Source organism: Myiozetetes cayanensis, unplaced genomic scaffold (genome assembly GCF_022539395.1).
Source record: "Myiozetetes cayanensis isolate MyiCay16 unplaced genomic scaffold, myiCay2020 scf2-11, whole genome shotgun sequence".
Lineage (NCBI taxonomy): Eukaryota > Metazoa > Chordata > Aves > Passeriformes > Tyrannidae > Myiozetetes > Myiozetetes cayanensis.
The window spans coordinates 94,681,282-94,698,035 of record NW_026087411.1 but is presented as its reverse complement, the minus strand read 5'-3'; the positions used below and the strand labels follow the sequence as shown (position 1 = coordinate 94,698,035).

The window sequence follows — 16,754 nt, the reverse complement described above, 5'->3', positions numbered from 1 at the left end:
CATGGTAAAGTTACCCATAAGAGGGTTTGCATGAAACATCCTGACATGAGTTTGCTAGTAGTATAACAACTCTTTCCATCTTGCATGCTGGTTAAACCACTTTAAATGTACTGGCTTTGGTTGTTGCTTCCCCCCCCAGTTTATAGCGTTCTGGAAGGAAAGCCTGCTTTTTAAGGTATAATAATCTCTGGAGGGATCTACCAGCTCGGGAAGTGAATTGATTGACACCGTGTCTGAAGGCATTGCCTACTGACACAGCCCAGAAAGCGGTACATCCTTTTTCTGAAATGCCATTGGCATTGCTGATTGCTTTGTGATCACTGTTAACACCTAGATTACTATCAGCCACTTCTTCCCTAACCATATATTCTTTTTTGTGTTGGTGAACATGATTGTTCTTTTCTAATATCAGTACTTTGCCTGGTCTCTGTTGAATTTTGTCCTCTCAAGTTTGACCACACTGAACTTTGTCAATATCACTTTGAATTCTGATGCTGTCTGGCAAAATGCTTTCTATCCCTTCAGCAATATGAATGCAGTTCCTCTGACATAGTGTAAATCATTGTTGAAAATACCTTATAGTCCCAGATTTGGGCCAGCACTGAAAGTGTTCTCCAAGCTTGGTGACTCCAGGTTTGACAACTAACAGTTGATAATGGCAGGAAGTTTTGGGATTTTTTTTCCCAAAGTTGTGGTTCTCTGTTGTAGTGGCTATATTCAGGTTATAATTAGCAAGATTGTTTATTAAATTTGCAGCAGTATCAGTAACCCTATTACACTCTTTCTTATACTTGCTGGTGGCAGACACTGACTTTACTATGCTTGGCAAATTCTTACTGGCTGCTTATAGAGTGTCTTATTTTTTTTATAGCTTGTTTTTTGGATATTTTTCCATATTTTTACTTTCAAACTTATTTTAATATGTTTCTTATTTCCTCAGCCTTTCTTTGTCCCAATAGATAGAAGAGGTGTGTTTGCTTTTCTGCTACTTCCTCCCTGTGTACTTGAAGGTGATCTCTCTGTTGAGACTACATTGGCTAGTTAGAAAAGTTCTCTAGAGTGATTAATTCTCTGAAACCTTATATGTTTACCTTTTCTACATATTCTTCAGCTTCCTTTCTTTTCCTGCACTGCTGTTTGCACTTCAATTTGCTTGGTAGCTGATTATAATTAATTCTTCCGTGTATGAAAACTGAAGTATGGAACACCTTAGCCGTCTCTGTGTATCATCCATATTTGTGTCTTCTGTCCAATTAAACAGTGGTCTCTTTCTTTCTTTTGTCTTCTCATGACTGACTCATGTATCTATAGACTTTCTTCTCACTGAATTTTGTGTCTCTAGCTAATTGAAAGACATTTTGCACCCCAGCCTTTTGATTTTCATCCGTGTGGGGCAGGTAAACTATCCATTATAATTATCATTAATTATGTGCTTTTGTTCCCACTTCTATAATTATTCTGTTTCTATTTTCAGGCCATTAAAATACCCTACTGATGCAGTTAGAATGGTGTCTTCATATTTTTCCTACCTACACTTCAAAAGGGGTTTGCTTTTCTGTATTCAGTGTAGTTTCTCTCAGTAGGTAGTAGCTCTCATGGTGCTCATTTATCCTTTACATTATCGTACTGAGAGATCTTACTGTAGGTTTATTTTTTCCTTCTTTATTCTGCTTTTTAACTCAGAACAAGGACTTCAAATCTTTTTTTTCTCATATAGTAAACCTCATCATTTCACGATGACCCCATATTAGCTCCACGCTGCTGGTTGATTCCACTATAAAAACAAACCTACAACAGCTCCTCTCCAGTACCACCTCTGGAAACTTCCTGAACTTTTAAATTAAAGATTTGATTAATTACGTGTTGTAAAAAACAATTTAAAAAATCCCCAAACCCCTACCTACTCCTTGGCAATGACTCTGTTTTCTCCTGCTAGATATACCCTAAACATTCAGTTACTAATTAGGTCTTTCTAAATTTCAGAGTAAGTATGTATAGGTAATTAACACCTTCTTACCTATGCTCATTAAAAAGCACTTTCACTGTATCTCTGTGATATCTATGATGTTTTCAGATGCTTTTATGTTTTCCTTACTAGTACTCTAATAGCTGGCACATACAAGAAAATTCAGGTGAAATTCTGTTATTCTCACTATTTCTCATATGGCCTTATGCAATGTCTAATTTCTAATTAGACTTGTATTTAGTAAGTAAATCTGTGTTTTGAAAGTAGCAGTGGACTTCTTGCAACGACTAACTCTTATACTACTGTAGTAGCAATACCTCATTCAGCTACTCAAGTCCCAGCTAAAATCTCTTTCTGCTTCCCATCAGGTACTGTCACTTATCTCTGTGTTCTTTATGGAGATTCTTGAGATTCCATTTCCCTTGGGACTGGGATGGATTTTACTCAGCTGTTATATTTTACCAGGGCAAGGTGCCATTGTTCCTGGGTTTTAGGCCTAATATGCACATACAGTTAGTTTGTCTGTCTGTAAATCTTCCCTTCAAAAGGCTAAGGTATGTGTGTAGATCCTGAGCTATTGCACATCTGACAAGACAATGACATGAGGAACTGCAGAGTGCTACAGATAGCCAAGTGGGAGCAATGTACACGTAGATAACCTATCCTGTTCCTTCGGTGATGCTCATAAGATGGCCATGTGAGAGATGGCAGGACACCACAAGTAATGAAAGTTGAACAGAACTGAGGGCCAAGGCAGGAAGTACTGGGACAGCTGTATCAGAGTCGTCAAGTAAGGGTATAAAGTCAGCAAAGCCAGAGCCAGTGAGGAAAGGGAAAATAGAGTGGGCAGTTTATTTGGGAGGGATTGAGGGTGCTAAATGGGAATAGCTTGGGAAGAGGGGAAAAAAAGGAGTAAAAGGTAAAGCAAGTCATCACTTGGAGCTGTTTGGGAGTACCTCTTGAGCAGCTTGTTCATGATCAGTGCAGTCTGTGGCAGGACAGCATATCTCTTGCTGCTGGGTCTGTGATGGAGTCTGACTGGCTTCAGTGCCTGGGGGAACCAGGATGCTCTCCCTAATGCCAGCGAGGGAACTCCTGCAAGAATGGACTGAACTTCTTAACAAAACCCTTGCAGTCTCACTGATCTCAAAGTAGTGGAGATTTGTGGGTTTTGTAACTACAGTTAGGCAGCTAGGGAAGGGAAAGAGACACAGATTTGATCCAGTTGACAGAAGGACTTCCGTCTCAGCTCCAAAGTCAGCTGCAGAAGCAATAGGTGTGTGCCCATGGGCCAGTCAGTGCACAGTACTGGCATATGGCCAGGCAGCAACTGTTCAGAAGTCTGAGAGAAAGACTGGGATGAGTTTAGTGAAATATAGGTAAAAGAGGAATGGAAGGAATTGCTGCGTGAGGGACTGTGTGCACACAGAGAACCTAGAATATAGTAAAAGGTAAGTAAGGAGTCAGGACATAATTGAAAACAAAACCAAACAACAGCAAAACTCCAAACAATCAAACAAACAAAAAACAAAACCTTCCCCCACCCAAAAAAAAAAGGAAGGAAAATACTTATGTAGCCCCTGCTTATGAAACAATGTATTTCAAATCCCCATGGATTTCCTCTGGCATGTTTTCGGGTGAAGATGAATTATTTATTTAGCTTCCTTTTTCCGTAGTGAATCATCCTAATCTTTCAGGAACAGTCATCACAAACTTTAGACTTTATCTGTGATAAAAATACCGCTTTCCCCCTTGCTTTTCTTTCAAATTTTATCTGCAAATTATTTCTATTGTTCTGACTCTGCACTGATAAAATAACACTCTTATTCTCGCAGAACTAACATCATGTGCAAATTATCTCCTTTGTTCTGATGTCTTTTCCATGTAATGTTCACTGACTTCACTTATGACGGGCAATCTTTGTGTCATTCATTTGGGTAAATGTAGTATGTATATATCAGCTCTCTAGAACTGTTTTTCTGCAGATCCCAGCTGAAACTTTCTATTGTCCTCTAGTGTGCTGTGTTCACAAAAATAAAAACAATTGGCTAAAGAAAATTTTCTTATCTAATCCAATGTTTCACTTCAAATAATTTTCTTTTAGCTCTTAAAAGAATACATTCCCTATTCATACATCACTGGAGTTGCTTTTCTCATAACCCTTTAAAGACTTCTTTATCTGTTTGTTCTAAACAACAGTCAACCTGGATGAATCACTGATAATTTTCTAAGTAGCTGTAGATATTCAAGTAATTCTCCTTGTTTTCTTTGCAACTTGGTAGAGCAAATTCTGCTGTTACAGACAAGACTTGCTGAAATTTATTAGTGAAGTAGAAAATAAAAGATAGGACATAGTTTATCTTAAACAGAGTTGCTTTTTTAGTCTTTGATTTTACACAGTAAACATTTTTTACTTTTTCTTAGAGTGCACTACAGTTAACACAACAGCTCCATATACCATTGCCTTTTCAATGTACAAAAATGGATTTGATATGTCTACAGATGCAGTTTCTCACATCTATATTAACACCTCATTTTTGCTGGCTAACTTCCTATGATACTTGGAAAAAGCTATGAGAAAAATTTTTATATTATGAATAAAATATCTGAATATTCATGTCAGCTTTTATGAGGAAATGTCAGTACATTTTTACATATTTGTACCATAAATATGATGTTATATTCCTTTGTAGACTATATATGCAAAAAGAATCTCCTTCTTTGAAATTCTTTGTAATACATTAATTAAACTTATTACAATTTTTTTTAATACTCCTTTGTCTTATAACTGTATAAGATCTGACTTAAAATTATGTAAGGCATTCTGTATAGCAGTAAAAAAAAAAAATCTCAGTTTTTAGTGTGGTTTGTGAGACATATGCTGGGATCCTCTGAGGAATGTTCACTTCCCAGTAACATGAAGTGCCATTTGCTAGCTCAGTGGGAATTGCAGATATTGAATGTGAGGCCTGCCACTCGTTCATTTTTACATTTTGGACCTTAGGATTGTGTCATATGGGGGAGGAAAGAAAGTGAGAGAATGGCAGAAAAATGCACTTGCAGGAAGGAAAATTATATTTCTCTAGAGACAGTGGTATATTTTAATTGCAGCTGTTAAAAGCACTTGTCTGGCATGATAGGTTTGACATGATGCCTTGCATCAAAGAAAACTGGTTGTACTGCATCCTCTGCAACCTGAGAGAGGCAGTGGTGGCTGCTGTCATAGTCTTTTATATCTTCATGCCTTCCAGGCTTGGGCAACTCAGTTGCTTTGTGTAGCTCGGAGAATCTCCGTTCTTTATTTGATGCAAGGGGAAACAGTGGCAAAGGATGAGGAATAGGCTGAGGCTCTTAATGCTCTCTTTGCCTCAGTCTTTTACAGTAAGGCCGGTTGTTCTCCAGGTACCTGAGCTGGAAGACAGGGATGGGGACCAGAATGAAGCCTCCATATTCCAAGGGGAAATGGCTGGCAAACTGCTACACAACTTAGACACACTCAAGTGTATGAGACTGGATGTGATCCACCCAAGGGGTACTGAGGGAGCTGGCAGAAGAGCTTGTGAAGCCACTTTCCAGTTAGCCAGCAGCCCCAGCTAACTGGGGAGCTCCCAGTGGACTGGAATCTTGCAGATGTGTGACATCCATCTATAAGAAGGATTGGAAGGAGAATTTGGGGAACTACAGGCCTGTCAGTCTGACCTTGATGCTGGGGAAGGTCATGAAGTAAATCATCTTGAGACTGGACTTTAGTAAAGCCTTTGACACCGTTTCCCACAGTATTTTCTTGAAGAAACTGGCTGCTTGTGCCTTGGACAGGTGCACTGTTTGCCAGGTAAAAGTAAATGATAAATGGCTGAACCCAGAGAGTGGTGGTGAATGGAGTTACATCCAGCTGGCAGCTGGTCATGAGTGATGTTACCCAGAGCTCAGTGTTAGGGTCATTCCTGTATAATGTGTTTATTAGTGATCCAGGCAATGGGATCAAGTGCACCCTCAGTCAGTTTGCAGGTCACATAGTTGGGTGGAAGTTGATCTGGTGGAGATCAGGAAGGTTCTACAGACGGATCTGGACTTGCTGGATTGATGTGCTACGATCGATTGTATGAGGTTAAACAAGGCAAAATGCCAGGTCCTGCCTTGGGTCACAACAACCCCATGCAGTGCTACAGGCTTGGGGAAGAGTGGCTGGAAAGCTGCCCAGCAGAAAAGGACCTGGGAGTGCTGGTCGATAGCACTTGTACATGAGCCAGCAGTGTGCCTGGGTGGCCAAGAAGGCCAATGGCATCCTGGCCTGGATCAGCAATAGTCTGGCCAGCAGGACCAGGGCAGGGATTGTCCCCCTGTGCTCAGCACTGGTGGGGCTGCACCTGGAATCCTGTGCTCAGTTTTGGGCCCCTCACTACATGAAAGACATTGAGGGGATGGAGCATGTCCAGAGAAAGGCAGTGAAGCCAGTGAATGGTCTGGAGCACAAGTCTGATGAGGAGCAGCTGAGGGAGCTGGGATTGTTTGGACTGGAAAAAAGGAGGCTCAGGGTGGACCTTATTGCTTTCTACAACTGAAAGGGCGTTGGAGTGGGGTGGGGGTCAATTTCTTCTTCCAAGTAGCAAGGAATAGGATGAGAGGAAAGGCCTCAAGTTGCACCAGGGGAGGCTTAAATTAAATATTAGGAAAAATTTCTCCAACTAAAGGGTTGTTGAGCATTAGAACAAGCTGTCCAGAGAAGTGCTGGAGTCACCATGCCTGAAAGTATTTAAAGGATGTGTACATGTGACTCTTAGGAACATGATTAGAGACTTGGCAGTGTTAGATTAACTGTTGGAATGCATGATCTTAAAGGTCGTTTCCAGCTTAAGAGATTGTAGGATTCTGTGATGGGAGGCAAGGGTAGCTCTGTTACAATAATTTCTATATGGAAGCACAAAGAACAGCATGTGTGTAGTGGCATATACAGTGCTGAACCTTAGAACAAGGGAGAAATGGTGTAGTTCTGGGTTAACAGTTGGACTTGATAATGAGAGGTCTTTTCCAGCCTAAATGATTCTAGGAGTGCGTTATTCTGTGTGCACAGTGCAAGCACAGGGCAGGGGAAATTTGTCTTGCCTATGCTGTTGTCTCCAGGTATTTGAACAACTGCATTATTCCTCCAGGTAGCATGAACAGTGAATGGAAGATCATTACATGAACACTTCAGAGGAGGGGAAAGTGAGTAGGTTATATTAAAGTTGAAATATTTTGAATGAATAGATTTCTTGTCCAGTAGTGCTCTGGTAACTAGCAGGAATCTGAGGTGGGGTTATGAAACTTATCCAGTAGCACCTGTCAATTTTCCTGCAAACCTAATGTAATTTAAAGACCATTCTTTATGCCATTTTAACAAAACTTGAATATCATGATTCCTTTTTTATAAAAGCCTTCTTTATTTCTCAGCTACTGAAATCTAATATATTAATGTCCTCTCAGATGATTTGTAGCAGTATTTGTAGCAGTATTATTAGCTTTTATAATGACAGATCAAACAAATAATTTTAATAAGATTACTCTTGTAGAAGGCTGTGATTTTTCAGCAAATAGGACTGTGAAGTTAATTTTCTGGAACCTGCCCTCCCAACCACCTTACCTGAAGCATACGCTGCTAGACAGCACAGCAGCTTTCTTCGTGCCTCTTCAGAAATGAAAAAATGGCACTAAAGACAGAGGCAAAGTGGGTAGATTTGAGAACCAGCCTTTATTCAAACAGCAAGAAGCCCTTATGTAACTTTAATAATTAACATTAATATAACTACTAATAATTTATTTCTTAGGCCTGTACAGTGTTTTTGACTTTATTTAGTCTATGAATTTAGAAGTAAGTAACCACCACTGATAACACGAAACTAAGGAAGGAATTTTGCTTTCCAGTATTTTCCTTAAGACATGGTCATGCCCTACCTAGCTTATGTACAGGTTTTCAGTGAAGTATCACTTATTGAAACATTTTATTTTTTTTAGTTCTCTGTGAAAACGTATGTTAGGGCAGTCTGACCCTTACGCACATGAGCATAACGTTTGTATCCCCCAATGGCCACTTGTTCACATTCAGAAAAATCACAGTCCTTTCTCTAACTACTTGTTGAACAGTAAACTGTCAACATAAAAAAATAAAAACGCTTGATGGTACCCACTGGAGACAAAACAGTGGAAGCACTTATAAAAACCTTTGAGCACAAGGCATTGTTTTATGATTAGATTTTAAATGCACCAGAGTTTTGTAAAACATACCTAACTGTTCGCACACAGTGCTCTTTTCTCCAGCTTCTTAGAGAAAGGAAAATGCAGCCCTTTTTTATGTGAACTTTTATATTAAGCCAGACTGGCTGACTGCTGTTTTGTGAGAGAAAGAGTGACAGTTTTGAATGACTAGCAGAAAAGTAGCCAGCACTTATCTAGACTAAGGGCTGAAAGGTGAGACATAACAAATTGCAACAGCCTTTTGCAGTTTATTTTTTTTAATTAAAGAGGCACAAGTTCATTTCCTGCTCCTCATTTTCTACCTCAGAAAATTCTTTACAAAAGTGACAGAGCAAGGTTGCAATAGAAACAGTAATAAAAATATCACTAATATTTAGGAACCTTCTTGGTGGATGGTAAAAACATGAATTTGCTTTAATAGTATTTAACATATTTCAGGTTTCCTTATGTCTGTACCTTCACTGAAAGTTGATTTCTGTGAATGCTTATTACATATGCCATGGCTGGGGAAAGAATAAGAAAAAATAAAGAAAACTACCAGATTCTGAAATTGTTGACCTTTACCTAATGAAAAGGAATGATTTCTGTACCAAGCTAGTTCAGCCATGTTTCAGAGTTGTGCCAGGCTGGAATACTTTTCTTTGTAGTAGACATTCAACTGCATGAACTGGTGTTGTTTGAAGAAATTTTAGAGGGTCCTTCCTTGTATCTGTGCTCTTATTGAACAGGTTTCCTGTATAGGGCTTTTCCCATTCAGGGATGTTTGTTCTTACTATAGAATCATAGAATGGTTTGGGTTGGAAAGGACCTTAGAGGTCCTCTAGTTCCACTCACCCTGCCATGGGTAGGGACACTTTCCACTAGACTGGGTTGCTTAAAGCCCCATCCACTGAACACCTCCAGCTTCTCTGGGCAACCTGTTCCAGTGCCTCACCACCCTCACAATATAGAATTTCTTCCTAATATCTAATCTAAACCTACTCTCTTTTAGGGGTAGATTTTTAAACCAGGTTGAGTTTTCTCCAGGTTGAGCAATCCCTGTTCTCTCAGCCTGTGTTAATAGGAGAGGTGCTCCAGACCTCTGATGGTTTTTGTGGCACTCCTCTTGACTTGCTCCACACATCCCTGTCTTTCCTATGCTGGGGGCCCCAGAGCTGGACACAACACTCCAGGTAGGGTCTCATCAGAGTGGAGTAGAGGGGAAGAATCACCCCCCTGAGCTGCTGGCCACAATTCTTTTGATGCAGCCCAGATACAGCTGACTTTTGGGGCTGCAGGTGGACATTGCTGGGTCATGCTGAGCTTCTTGTTACCAACATGCCCAAGTCCTTCTCCTCATGACTGGTCTCAATACATTCTCCACCCCACCTGTATTTGTGCTTGGGATTGCCCCAACCCAGGTGCAGGACCTTGTTGAGCCTCATGAGGTTCCCACAGGACCACCTCTCGAAGTCCCTCTGGATGACATCTCTTCCCTCCAGTGTGTGGATGGCACCACGCAACTTGGTGTCATCAGCAAACTTAATAGATTTTACAGAATATTCTGAGTTGGAGGGACCCACAAGGATCACTTAATCCAACTCTTAAGGAATTGAACCTGACACCTTGATGTTAGCACCAAGCTCTAACCAACTGATCTACTTTCAGGGTCCAAACATGCTGAGGGTGCACTCAATCCACTGTCCTCACTCCAACAAAGATATTAAATAGCACCAGTCCCCATACCAACCCCTGAAGAACATCACTTGTCAGTTGTCACATCTACCAAATCCATGTCTCTCCAGTTTAGAGATAAGGATGTCACATGAGACAGTGTCAAATGTGTTGCACAGGTTCAGTTAGATAACATCAGTTGCTCTTCCCTCATTCACCAATGCTGTAACACCATCAGGCCCACAGATCCATCTCATCAGGTCCCATGGACTTGTGCACCTTCGGCTTCCTTAGATGATCTTGAGCCTGATCTTCTCCTCCAGTGGACAGTTCTTCATTCTCTCAGTCCTTGCCTTTACCTTCTGTGACTCAGGCAGTGCGGCTGGAGCACTTGCTGGTGAAGACTGAGGCAAAAAAGTAATTGAGTACTTCAGCCTTCTCCATGTCCTGGGTAACCAGGTCTCCTGTAACCTGCCTGAGAGGACCCACATTTTCCATAGTCTCCCTTTTATCACCGGTGTATCTATAGAAGCTTTTCTTCTTGCCCTTGACATCACTTGCCAGATTTAATCCTATCAGGGCTTTCACTTTCTTTACTGAACCCTGGCTGCTCAGACAATTTTTCTGTATTTGTCCCAGACTGCCTGTCCCTGCTTCTATCCTCTGTAGGCTTCCTTTTTGTGTTCTGAGTTTGTCCAGGAGTTCCTTGTTCATCCACACAGCCCTCTTGGTGTTTTTGCCTGACTTCCTGTTTGTTGAGTTGCATCCCTACTGAGCTCGGAAGAGGTGATCCTTGAATAATAAGCAGGTTTTTGGGCCCCTCTTTCCTCCAGTGCTTTATCCCTTGGTATCCATGCTCTACCAACCAGATCACTGAAGAGGCCAAAGTCTGCTGTCCTGAAGTCCATGGTAGTGAGCTTGCTGTGCACTCTTCTCACTGTCCTAAGGATCTTGAACTCAGCCATGTCATAGTCACTGCATCCAAGGCTGCCCTCGAGCTCCACATTCCCCACCAGCCCCTTCTTCTTGGTGAGAACAAGTTCCAGCACAGCAGCCTCTGCTTACTGGCTTCTCTATCACTTGTCAAAGGGTGTTACCATCTGCACATTCCAGGAACCTCCAAGTTTTCTTGTGCCCTGCGGTGTTGTTGCTCTAGCAGGTATCATGTGGTTGCAGTACCCCATGAAGACCAGGGCTTGTGAATATGGCTCTGCTCCAATCTGTGTACAGAAAGCCTCATCTGCTTGGTCTTCCTTGTTGGGTGGCCTGTAGCAGATCCCCACTATAATTCTGAACCAAAATTCTTGATTGGCTCCTCATCCATCCCCAAGTGGAGCTTCATGCACTCCAGCTGGTCATTGACATGAACAGTGATAGTCCCTCCTCATCTCCCTTGACTGTCCTTCCTAAAAAGCCTGTATCCTTCCATTCCAGCATTCTAATCACAGAAGCCATCCCACTACATCACCATGTGATCCCAATAAGATCACAGCCCTGCAGGTGCACACACATCTTTAATCCTCTTGTTTATTCGACAAGGTGTGTGCATTTGCATAGAGGCATTTTAGTTGGGCCCCAGATGAAGCCAACTTACTGGCTAAAATGACTGCAGTATGTTTTCTCAGGAACTGTGAACTACCATTGGTTAGAAATTATGATTTACGTTAAATAATCTACCTTGTAAGTGATAGTAAGTATATAAGATATCAGAGAATTAGAATGTTACTTTAAAGGAGTCTTAATCTGTACAATAAATATGTTATTTATTCCCAGGGAAAAATGACAATGTGATTCCATGCAAGTACATGAACCTAGATGCATCATGTGGATGAAATCTGTCTCAGAGGCAGTTTCATTCCTGTTGCTCCAGTGAAGTACTATCAGATGACTGACAATAACAGAAACAAAGTACCATTTACTCAGTAAATATAAATTTATGGTTGTATTGCCATACAGATAAGGCTGCACTTTTCCCACCTACCAGGTAGAAAAGAGGAAGCAGGTAAAGGAATAAGAAAGATATGGTTTGCATACAAAAATGTATAGTAAAGATCTAATTTTTTCTTGAAGATATGGGTTGAAAGTACTCCAAAGGACAGTTAAGCTCTAGGGAAATATTCTAAGAACAGTAATTTAGAGATTCTCTGTTCAGTTTACTATGCTTTTTCAACACTGGTTAAAAAGTACTTTGAGATCACTAATTCTCTGCAAACTTAAGGGATACAGTCAAAGACAACATTTATGTCTTCTGTTCTTGGATCAAACTGTAATTAATACCTAATATATATCAGCCATTGTCTTAAAATTCTTCTGCTGAAAATAGTGGCTTTGGTGACTTGTTTTAATTTACTAGTTCAAAATTAGGTTTATGCTGAACATTTCAATACCACGTTGTGTTTGAAAAGCAACCAAGTTGTTTAATTAGTGCTGGAACTAATGAATCTATCTTATAGATTCATGACCTATGTTCCTGTGTTGCAGTAGCCTGGTTCTCTCTCCTCTTTTTCCTTATAAATAACCTTCCTCCCACCCCAAGTAATATCTTTACTTCCTCTGTAACATCTGCTAAGCCTCCCTGTTCACAGTATGCTTGGCTCTCTCCCATGTCCCCTAAATCCCAGCTGCTGGGGAAGGAGCAGCTTGTATAATAGCTGATTTCAACATAATACGTGTGCTGATTGAGAGATCGAATGAATCTGATAGTTGCTGAGTTTGTATGGCTGCCTTTTCCAAGAGGGGTCTTATGTTGGGTTTTTGTTTCCTCTTTCCAGATGCCAATATTCTCAGATCTCTTAACAGCTTGTCTTCTAGGTGTCAAGCTCCCTGCTGAAATGCAGAACAGGGTGAAGGTGGTGGGAATAGTGCATAGGAGAGCCAGAGAACTGCCAAATGGATGGACAGTTCAGTCCCATGTATTTAAACTCCTTATTGAAACAAAATGTAAAAGGAGAATGAAGTGAGAGCAAGAGAGCAGCTTGCATGTGTGTGTCCTTGTCCACAGATGGAGTCCAAATTAATGGTGCCAACACTGTTCTAGAACCTCCTCAGTATTTCTGAATTTTCTCTAAAGTAGCCTTGTTCTTCCCAGTCCATCTGGACATTACCTACAGTACACCCTTCTCGGATCACTCAAGTGACTTCCCCTACCCATGACCATAGTCACATATCTTTTCTCTCACAGTGATCCTACTCCCTCTAAGCCCTGTCCCCAGTCCTGGTCCTGGTTTCTACCCCAGACTCCCTGTTCAACCCAGAAACTACCAGACCTCTGATTCGAACCTTTCCACCTCCACTTCTCCCATGGGTCACACCTAAGCTCCATACACATCTACCTCTTTTCTTAGCCAGGTCCAGGTACTTTGATTTACATGGATAGGTCTGAGCTCTTGCGTTGCCCTTACCTTCTGGATTTGTTCCCAATAGTCATTTGGACCACCTTGTTGGCTACTGTGACAGCTAAACATATCCCTTCCCTTGGGCTCCTCTCTTGCTAACATAGATATTGATGTCAGAAGTGATTTTTGCAAACACAGAGACAGTTCACAGAGCAGAAATCTGAGCTGGAATAGCAGTGAGCAATTGAGCTTATAGGGCTTCTGTGGTGACCAAGAAAGAGGAATGCTTACTTTACAAGAGAAAATATAATGGCTTGACGAGTTTTACACAGCAAGGGGAAGGCCAAGAAGGGATGTGATTGCTTTCTATAAATATTTCAAGGAGGTAAACAGCAGGAATAAAGACAAGTGTAAATGATATTGCCAGGAATATATCAAATATATAAAAAATATCCTACCTAGGTTTGGGTGGAGTTTGTCACATCATGAATAAGACTGGGAGAGGCTCACTCTCAACAGCCCTGGAAGTCTGGTGTTTAGGGAGTACCACTAGCACACCAAATTTTTATCAGTAATGCACTGCCTTGCTGCACACTCCCACGCCTGCCAGAACCAGGTGGAGTATTCTAGATGCTTTTTAACAAATGCCTTGAACACTAATAATAGCGCTTTACTTTGTGGTGTCTCTATCTATTAATGTAACCTGCTGTCATCTTTGCCTTCTTTTCCAGCAGCTGTGAAATTATTTGATGGTTTTAATTATTTTTCATAGTAACCCCCAAATTCCTCTCTTGATTAGCTTCCTAGATGAGATTTCCATTTAGTACGTATTCTCTAACTTGGTGTTTGGTTTCCCTGCTAATTATCTCACATTTTTTTCTGTGTTAAGCTGCATTTGCCATCTGCTCATTCAGTCACAAAAAATAATGGAAAACCTTTTGAATCCTATTGCATTCTCCTAATTACTGTCTCTGTCTCCAGTTGTGTTATTACCCACAGATTGGAAGATCTTGGGCCAAATAATTGGCAGAAAAAAGTGAGATTTCTTTGATTTTGGCTGAGCAATGCTGATACACACCCAGATCCTGATCTTTCACATCCTACTGTTATGTATTTTAAGTTCCCCATCTTTCAAAAAATAAACATCTGAGTCACACTTCTCTCAATTTTCATATGCAGTATTGATGCTGCATATCCCACAATTAGACCATGCTCCTACTGTGAATGAGTGTTTCATTTCACTATGCTGTGCTTGTACTCTCTCTGGGGAATTCACATGAAGTTAGTAGCACTTCCAAAGAGCTTCAATGTTTCAATAAACATGAACTGAACAGTCATTTATGGCTATGCATATGTGAATGTCTGCAGATGTTTCCAATATCAATGCTTACAGCATTAGAAAACACCCAAACCAACAACACTTGAGTTCTCATATGTATCTTTTCTTCTTTCTCTGGGTCTGTTGATTCTTTTTCTCATCTTCTCAATATTTCTGTTTATCATTTGGGTGTAGGTACTTTTTCAGCCTTGCACTTAGATTCTGTGATGTTTGTTACTTCCTGATACTTATCACCTTCCTTGGTGAAAAAATATGGTTATTTTGTGAGTTGATCTCTTTACTCCTAGATTCTTACCAAGGTCTGTCTCACAAAATTCATTCTTATCCTTTGTTCCTGTTTGTATATTTGTGTCTCTTTTGCTAAACTCTATATAGGAAAATCTTTCTTTCATGATGGACTCTTATTTCCAAATTAGCTGAATTGGATTTTTGGAGCTATTAAGCTATTATAGGACAGAGACCTACCATGACAACTATATAGAACTGTTTATTTACACTGTGGAAAAAATGTTTCATATAAGCATAACCCTTGTAAGTTGTTAGTTTGAGCAGTGTAACTAAGATATTGTGGCAAGGAAATGAAGCCATAGGATACAGATTTATTGCAACATTTGGTCTTGTGCATCAGCAATAATAGTATCCTTTTCAAAGGAGTTTTTAAAAGCAGACTTTGGCCTTCTAGTTAGCTGGAATAACAAGCTGAGGAACAGTTTCAAAAACACCTGAATTTCCTCAGGGCTACCAGTTTGTATTCCTAATTATTTTTTCAATAGCAAGATGCCATTAATCTCCATTTTTCTGCTCAACTAAAAGAAATTTCAGTTGAATGGTAATTGTAAGCATTGCATTCAGTGCCTGTAGTATGAGGAAAAGCTAGCTTGGGGATTTACCTAAGGCTTTGTTTGAGAGATTATTTCTTCTCCCCTCTCAAATTTAATTTATTTTTTTCATATGAATACTTGTCTTTTACAACGTTAATAATTTATTCATGCTGCATTGCCATTATAGATATATATATAGTGATCTCAATTGACAGAAATTAGGGTGAAGAGGATGGAATACATATCCTTAAATTTCCTTTTCTGTATTGTATGAGAATTTGAGGATCTCCTAATCGGGGCCAACTCCAAAGCAGGCACATTTTAGAAAAATATATAAAAGAGTACTTTGTTCTGCTGAAATCAGTGTTGTTACTTAGGTGTTCATTTTTTGTAGGTTTTGCATACCATCTAATTATGTGAAAGCACATAATTTCCTGTCCAGAATTTATTGTTGTGAAAAATCATTTGATTAGTTATTTATTTTAATGCTATGGAACCAGATGAAATTAAAATTACAACCCTAGAGAAAATCTTGCGTGCCTTCAGAACATGGAAAAATAAAAAATATGTGTAGAAAAGTTTTATGAATATTTTCAAAGCTTTTAGATTCCTTTGGCTAGTTGAGATAATTAGATTAATTTTTGCTGGATTACTATGGAAATCATGAAGCTAGGCTATACAACTTAAACTGTAAAACTTTGTATAAGACAAAGCATTTCTAAAGCTAACAGAATTATGTCATTACTATTTCATCATACAATTAGTTCATGAAGGCTGTATAGTTATGTAAAGGGCCTGAAATATTAATGAAAAATTATATACAGGGTTACTTGCTTATGTTTACACTCCATCTTAGCCAATGTTATGGTTTACTGCTTTTCAACCACTCCTAAGATACAATTTGTTTTGAAGTCAAACAGCACTTGTCTAATTATATCATCCAATAACTAAAATGTTTTAAGTGAGAAAACTTGGATAAATAGTGCTGAAAAATAACTATGATAAATCATTCTGTTCTTTTTTTTTCCTAAGGGTGAAGTATTAAATCGGACAGACAACTCATTTCACACCTGTGTGTGTCTGTTTTTTGTTGATTAGTAAGTCAGTGGTGTTTCTGTGATTAAGAGAATTTAGCATTATAAACTAGTCATTTATTATATTTATTTATGACTAACTTGTGTATAATTATTTAGCATTTGACTGTTCAAAGTTGGATCATAACTTTTTCATTACTTGTCTCCTGCAAGTAATTCAATATTATTTCCTTGCTAATAATGATCTCCTTAGTTTTAAATTTTCAGAAATTTGTTGCTTAGTTACATCTTGCAGATAATTTGATGGAGGTCAGTAAAGTTGTGGAAAGATAGTGTTGTGTCTTTACAATTTCTAAATTCATGGGCAGTCCTGCA

The 16,754-nt window shown here is 39.6% G+C and overlaps 1 protein-coding gene across 26 annotated transcripts in view; it reads left to right on the top strand.

Annotated features, from left to right (window-relative positions):
- DLGAP2 (DLG associated protein 2) overlaps positions 1-16,754 on the top strand; it is a 448,813-nt gene that overhangs the window by 184,930 nt on the left and 247,129 nt on the right. The window contains exon 1 of one of the 26 annotated variants that reach the window (XM_050315354.1): positions 7,141-7,171. The exons of the other annotated variants lie outside the window; for them this stretch is intronic. The gene's annotated coding sequence lies outside the window, so the exon portion shown is untranslated. Of the gene's footprint in view, positions 1-7,140; positions 7,172-16,754 lie in introns of those variants that run through there. 26 annotated transcript variants of the gene reach the window in all.